Source organism: Carassius gibelio, chromosome A12 (genome assembly GCF_023724105.1).
Source record: "Carassius gibelio isolate Cgi1373 ecotype wild population from Czech Republic chromosome A12, carGib1.2-hapl.c, whole genome shotgun sequence".
NCBI classification, from domain to species: domain Eukaryota; kingdom Metazoa; phylum Chordata; class Actinopteri; order Cypriniformes; family Cyprinidae; genus Carassius; species Carassius gibelio.
Window position 1 is genome coordinate 20,489,027 of NC_068382.1, and position 8,128 is coordinate 20,497,154.

The following is an 8,128-nucleotide window of genomic DNA, read 5'->3' on the forward strand; positions in this document are numbered from 1 at the left end:
TGTAAAGTTCACTTGAAGAAAACTTGAGTATGAGTATACTTACAGTATAAAACTACTAAACTAGTTGTTTACTGAGAGTATACTTCAAAATGTACAAAGTATTTAATTAGTAAACTATCAGTAAACCTATAAGTTCACTTTTAGTGTAACTGCAGTACAAACTACAAGCATAGAGGTAAACTAGTTGTGTACTCAAAGTTTGCTACCGTTATACTTAAAGTATACTTTTATATACTAGAAAGTGGGCCAATTTAGTCCCAAGGAGTATTTAAACAGTACACTTACAAGTCTACTACTAGAACACTGATATTTGTATACTTGCTACATAAAAATATAAAAATATACTTGAACTTTACTTAAATATACTTAATAAAATAAACTCAAAGTATACTACTTTAAGGTATGGGTAGGTGTAGGGCCCGAACATAACCTCAAGCCTCAAGTCCTGCCTTGGTTGGGAGAGGTTTATTAACTTCTAATGTAGTCACACAAAGGCAGTCTCCCAGCAGCCTGACCTACGTGTTGTTTACTGTCATTGAGGATCAGTCTGTCAGCTTTGCATTAGCTCGAGATGGCCAGCGTTGGAAAGACAAGTTCATTGCTCAAAATCCTTCCAGAATGGCTTCACGCATAGACCGAGAAACCTGCATGTCCTTGACATTATCCAAGCTCGGGTTTAAGTACTGACTTGCACCTGTTCTGGCCTAAGCGACTGCTGCTACTATTGTTAAAAGTATCAAATGCATTGTGGGTAATCCTGTTTGATATCAAAGCCAGAGAGAGAGAGAGAGAGAGAGAGAGAGAGAGGCCAAGAGAGAAGGTTGAAGAAAGAGTGTGTGGGCCTCCAAAATTATAGAGTGTGCTGAGAGATGCGCAGAATTCTGCAGATGTCAAATGGAGCTCAGCTCAGACTCTGCCAACGCATGTGAGAAAGAAGCGATGAATTCTCACACTGACTGACACATACACACCTACAATTATAAATAGACATGCATTTACAACTGAGCAGCCCTTAACATACAACACAGTATACAGCCGATACAGTCCCATAAAGAACTCACACATGCTAATGTGCTATATAAGAGGTCAGCTGGGGGTCAGTGTTTAAGGGCAGCTCAGATTAGTGGCAGGGTTTTCCAAAATGATGCTTAGTTACTGTAAGCATACTTTGGGAATGGCGTATCCTCCTCATATAAATAAAAAAAAAACTTGTCAGCAAACTGACGGGAATAGCCCATGCAAAGATTTTACATGTATCACCTTGAGTAAAGCAGCAAAGTAAAACAATAAGAATGGCCATGCATTATAATCTTTAAGAAATCACATTTTTAAATGCATATGCAAAGTTCCTGGAAATGAAGACTTTCATGGCATTCCTGCAAGTTCAAGAGTTCCTGGGAATTGCCTACATATGAGTTCAGAAATCATAATTATGACATGATGTGCATTCAAGTGATTTTGGTTGGACAATCTAATATTTCTCTGAATCTTTCACTTTTTACTTAACAAAACTGGATGATATTTTGCACTAATGCAACATAATGAAGACGGATAACTTACACAGATAACTATGTCTCCTCATAAACCAATTCAAATATTATATATTTGTTTCATTACTATTCTTAATCAACAGTGCACAAAATATTTGCAAACTAATAATTTATAATGAAAATATTATTATCGTCAATAGCAATTTATTTCATGTCAATTTTTAATCATGTAAAATTTTGGGCTTAAACTTTTTTTTTTGCCAAGAATTCCTCACTACAACCACTGAATGGTTATACACTTCTGTTTTTGAGCAGAAAAATATACAAATTCAGATTTTTTAAATAAATCAGATGAATTTAATATGTATTTTATTAGTTAAAAGCCTGGAGCAACAAATATTAATTAAAATTATTAATCCATATGCTAGGCCCATACATTATATTCTAATGCAGTGCAGACGCCAGTCATATGGTGCCAATATACAATGCTTCCACCTCCAAATTAAATTCATAGGCTTATTTAGATGTGTAGTAAACATTTGTTTTGTAAGTCAGGTCCTGTTGCATCACTTGGGCAGGATGAATACCAGTCCCTCATTGCTGATGAATCTGTTTTCACTTTAAACATTTAGTCTGCGAGCAGTGAGCCATGTAAAAGAAAAGAACAACTCTAGCGCATGAGATTGAGCTGATAGCTGCCGTAGATCTTTTTCAGATCCATCCCAGAGATCAGATTCATTTGTATGAGGTACTTTCTTTAGCCTTTGTCTGGTTTTTATCACAAGATGTAATCTGAGTCATGATGAGAGAATTTTGCAAGTGTGTTGCAAATCACAAAAATACTACAAAAATGCTTTTTCTTTTCTTTGAAGAAAAAAAATGAAAATAACTGGCTGCTACCTGTACAACCAAACAACTGTTGGACTAAACACATCCTCATTTTGTATTTCGATCAAAAGCATGCCAGGCTCTCGCAGACAGAATAAGCTCTTCCTATTGTTCATGAAATTCCTGACCCTTCATGATCCCTCTTGTTTGACGTGATTCAACCACACTGTTGGCTCTGTGAGCCCAGCTGTCAGGGGTCTGGCCACCGGTTTACACACCATAGACACGGCATAGACTTGATGCCAATTATTGTTTCAAAGAAAAAGATTGAAATGTATTTTTATCTTTTTTAGTTTAATCTATTAGATAAATTAAATATGCTGTATGAAAATAATTGAAGACACAGTTTACCTAATTATTTGCATGCCCACAAAAGTATTTACAAACCTGTACATGGCAAAAAAAAAAAAAAAAAATCATAAATAAATGAATGAATGTGTGATCATTAATCTAAATATCTTCTTTATGTTACACAGAAAAAAAAAGTCAAACATGTTTGGATTGTCATGTGGGTGAGTAAATTATAACAAATTTCATTTTGGTGAAATATACCTTTAAATTCCCCTAGGCACTGGAGAGTAAGCATTTTTTAAAGTGTTTATTTCCATATAAATAAGTATGTTTTTGCTTAAAATTTGCAGTGCAATAAGCAACTTACAATTAATTACCTGCTTCAAAGAGAAACATAGAAGATCTTTATTTGTTTACTCCATTATATATCTTTCAGATATGGTAATTATAGGCATAATTTACCTAAAAAACAACAAAAAACCAAAATGCATGCCATTAAAAGTCTTTGCAAACCCGTATGACTTTGAAAACACGTCAGTGTTTTTTGTCAACATAGTAAGTGTTTCATAATTGAATTTGAAAGATTGTTTTTAATTTGGGGTGAACTATCCCTTTAAATTTTTGTTAAGCATTCCTGATTTTATATAATATATATATATTTCCATGTGCAAAATTCTGTTTATGCTTACAATTTACAGTTCAATTAGTAAATTAACATTCATTTCTTGCAAATATACCATGTGACAATTAGCAATCTGCTGTAATAACAGCTATTACTAACCGCAGGAAAAGCCCAGTGGGCATGAATGCAATGTGTCACAGTCAGAGATAAGTCTGGAGATCTCACATACTTACCGCAGACGAGGAGGAGAGGGGGTGCAACAGGTTGGTTTATGTCATTCACTCTGCATCCATCCATACATCAGTGTCGGCAACGTGTCTGATGTAAGGAACAAATCACTGCTCTGACAGGGCTATTTTAAATCAGACCACACTTAAGGCTGTGTAATCCTAACTTGGTAGGAAGAGTGCACTCAGACATAAAATGTTTCATAATCTTGTTTACGAGTACAACAGGTGGTTTTCCTAAGCAGGTTTCCAAGGACCGAATAAGTGTCTTGTATTTATGTGCCTGCAGCAAAAGTGATGTTCTTCTGATGCTTTTGATTTTTCTCCCTTGGCAACAAGGCCTTTGAAAACAAGTTGATAAATGTCATGTCTTTGCAAACACTCATACATAATCTAATAACTGCTCATACGTTTTTTTATAGTCTTTACATTCTGGGAATTGAGCTGCACATGACACATTTTATTAAACATGCTGCTTAGTCACTAAGGCAGATGTGCTTCCTATTTACTTCATAACGTGCTTTTCACACATTACTGTGTTTGTTATTTTTTGTTATGCTCCATTACTGTGTTTTATAATTATAATAATGATTATTATTATTTTTACATTACAGCTATAATAGGAAACAAATTTGAAAAAAGGAGAGCAGATAAATTAGCCACATATAATCTCACCAGTGGAGTAGGAAGGGGGTTGTGTCATGTTCTAAAATAAGACTGGAGGGTGGCCGGATTAAATTAGCGCAAGCTTGATAATGATAATGATGATGATGATGATGATGATGATGATGATGATGGCTCTTCGTGGTTGGGGCTGTGCACATAGAAGGCGATGGAGCTGCAGGACATCACATGATCTGTCCTTCTGAGTGACTCTGCAGTTCGAAAAACACAAGCTTTTAGACCATGGGACCAAATGGTCATGACAAAAGATTTATTTCTGTTTTCCTGAAGTACTTCTAGCGTTACTAGATCAGGATGAGGAGAGAGACATGACAACAGTGTTTATTCTGCTGTTTTGGAGATGCTGTCAAACACTTACTGTTGCTCTGGTTAAACCAAAGCATAAATACTTGAACTGAAACAGACACACTTCTAGTAAAAAACGTGAAGCATCCCTTACAAAAATGAACCATGGTTTTACTAAAACAACAACCTTGCTTATTGTTAAACCGTTAATTAACCATGGTTTTGCGACACTAACCATTGTGTAACCACCAATATAAATGGCAATAAATATGCCAAAAAAACAGGGTTACCATACTTTTACTACAATAAAACCATTTCTAATTTACATAAGGGAACGGCCCCTACTATACAGGACATTCTTAACATGTATTACATTAATAAATTTGGCAGAAACTTTTATCCAAATGAACTTATATTGCTTTCAAAGTGTAGCCTAATTTTTTTAAATATATAAAATTCACGGATTCCCTAAGGAATTTTTGCTAAATGCATCTGAGTTCAAGTACTTGAAAAGCACAAGACTCGAGAAAAAAACAAACGAAGCAAAAAAACAAAACAAATTCTAAACAACATTGCCTGTTGTTAAGGATTAAAAACAAAACTGATTTTATTGTATGGATGTGAAAAAAAAGTTATTATCTTTTTTTGTTTTCCAATGAACAAAAAAATCTTACAGATTTGAAACAACATGAAGGTGAATAATTCATTTTCATTTTATGGAGAACTATTATTATTATTATTATTATTAAGAAATGTATTATTAAATGAATGTTCTTACTGTATGTTTACCACGAAAAACGTTCCTGGAAGAGTTACCGTACAATCAATGGTAATTTGTTCTTAATTTTAAAAATATTGACCCCATAGTAAGCTGTTTTACCTCAAATAAGTGGTGATTTTTAATAAAGAGCACAGGTCAAACCTTGCTATTTAAGTCCCCATTCAGCCCTGTCTAGTGGTTGAACTATGATCAAGATTAATATACACTGATGAGTTAAAAGCAAAGATGATTTCCACTGTCCTGATAAAAAACAGATGAAAGCTCTCAAGGTGATGGGGTAAAAAAAACAGACCAATGAGTACCAGCTGACTGATATGAAAAAGAAAAAGAAAAAAACACCCTGGATGTGCGTTCAAGTTTGGAATTTCACAATCTCCAGTATCTTTATCAGACTATAAAGATATGTGGGATTAACTCTTGAGCTATAATATTGCAGCTGCCCAGCGCTGACTAAATTCTCCCAGATCTATTTCAGTCAGGAGTATTAGTGGGACAGATGAATGGAAAAATACAACTTCATCGTCTCTTCACCAACAATACCCTGTGACTCAGGAGATGGGAGAGATGACTCAGTGAGATCAGAAGATGTATGGACAGATAAACGCTATTTCAGGTCATGTCAAGTCTTCGTTCCAGCCCGCAGGTCAGTGGACATCGAGAGCCATCACAACTGTTCTCTTGAACTACTGAAAGAATGTAGTGGCAGCCACAAAAAGTCTCAAAATGAAATTATAATCAGACATGCCTTGTTTTTCATGGAAAATTTTGACCTAAAACACTTCCCATCCCTTGAATAACACTGACTTGAAAAATACCAATCAAAATCATTTCTGCATCATGGATTCATAATCTATCCCACATCTAAATGTTGCTGTTTATGAATGTAAGCGACTTCCAGAGAACCAGCTGCTAAAGGCCTGAACTCTGCTTCACCCTGCGTGATTGTCCTGTCAAGGTCATGTCTGTATGCGCCAGGTCTATCTCCTGTCCATCAGGGCTAATTCTGTCCGACACAGGAGAGGAAACATGAGGATGTTTGTCTACAAACATGCCCTGTCCTGCTGAAATACTACAGGCTGTTTTAGTGGGACAGACTTGAACTTTATAACCAGCTAGGGATAACTGTATACAGTCTATCTAGCCTCAATCTTGTTATAGAATACGGAGTTGAAAAAGTCTCAATGGAAACCAAACCCCCACTAAAAAAGAAAACCTTTAAGATTGAGATTTTAGATAAAAAAGGCAAAACATTCTCACTTTGTTTCTTGCAATGCTGAGAGAGAAAAAAAGAAGTGTAAGATATAATCTCAGAACTTTTACTTTTCTTCAATTCTGAGTTTACGTCTACAATTCTGATCTTTGTTCTCTGAATTCTGAGAATAAAAAATAAAAAGGTCATTGTGTCAACGTGGACATTGTGTTGAGACTTTTATGTCACATGTTATGTCATTATGTTATCTATCTATTTATCTATCAGTCTGTCGGTCGGTCGGTCTGTCTGTCTACTGTATCTATCTGTCTGTCTGTCTGTCTTTCATTGTATAAAAAGTATTATATATCGTATGTATGGATTTTAAACACACTATTTTCCCATTAAATTAACATTCTAGACCGTAATGTCTTTCAAGGTTTCTTTGAATCTGATTGAAGGGAACACAGTGAAATTCCACAGACATATCCATTTAAGGTGCAAAAATGTTCTCAATGTCCTCTTTTATGAGGCTGTCATGTACTGTCAAGTGTAAAAATTATCCAGGTATCATCTGCTTTTATAACTGATATATATATAGCTATAAGGTTTTTAGCCAGAGCTAAATATTTGGTCTTTATCCGTTTAACAGGATGCTGTAAAACAGAGCAGAGCGGAACATGAAATGAAAAGTGTGGGCAGCAGTGCATTTGACCTTTATAATGGAAGCTTTAAAATGAAATGCATGGTTTTGGGGGCATATATGTAAAACTGGGTATCATTTTCTTTTGGAACTGGTTAAGGTTAAGTTCTTTATGAAGCATTTTGGTACCATACCTTAAATTCAACACTGCTTTCCCATGACCAGCAAACTTCTGGAGGAAAAACTATTATATTAATCCATTTTCGTGTGACATTTTGCAAGTATCACTAAAATCCATTTTGAAGGACACACTTTGCAGCCTGGGGCTTCATCCACCTAGCAGATGTTAGAAACTTTATGGAATTGATGTTGCGTCATCAAATGCTGCAGGGATACAGGGCTGTACCTACTATTCTGTGAAAGTTTGAGTAATTAGGTCATCTCATGAATATTTGCATGGTTGCATCATATGCTATTCATCCCAGTTATAGGCAACAGTCCCTTATACAAGTGTATTAAATGTTACATTATTCATCTCAACAGCTGTCTTTCATTCTATCAATATTCAGAGAAAATATGTTGCACCCATATCACAGGTTGTGCAAAATATACAAATTTACAAAAAAACTTGCTGACATGCCATTAAGGCCATAGAGAGAAAAACCAAAGCAGACGGTATTAAAAGAAGGGTTTCTGAGAAAGGTGCTAAAAATGACACACTTCTAACAGAGAACCTACATCAGAAAAAAAGAAAGAAATTGTTTTAGAATTCCAATTTAGAATGATTTAGATTTCAAAATGGTATTTTTGGTTTAACTGAGAAACAGTTTTACATCTTAATTTCAATTATCTAGTCTCTCTCTCTCTCTCTGTGTGTGTTACGTTTTTTGACAAATTGAGATATTTGATATTAACATGTCCATTATTTGACATTATTAATTGTTTGATATTACTTAATATGATTAATGTTAATTGTTAGAAGCAAAAATGCAAAAATCTCACAAATTACCTTTTGGTTATTGACTGTT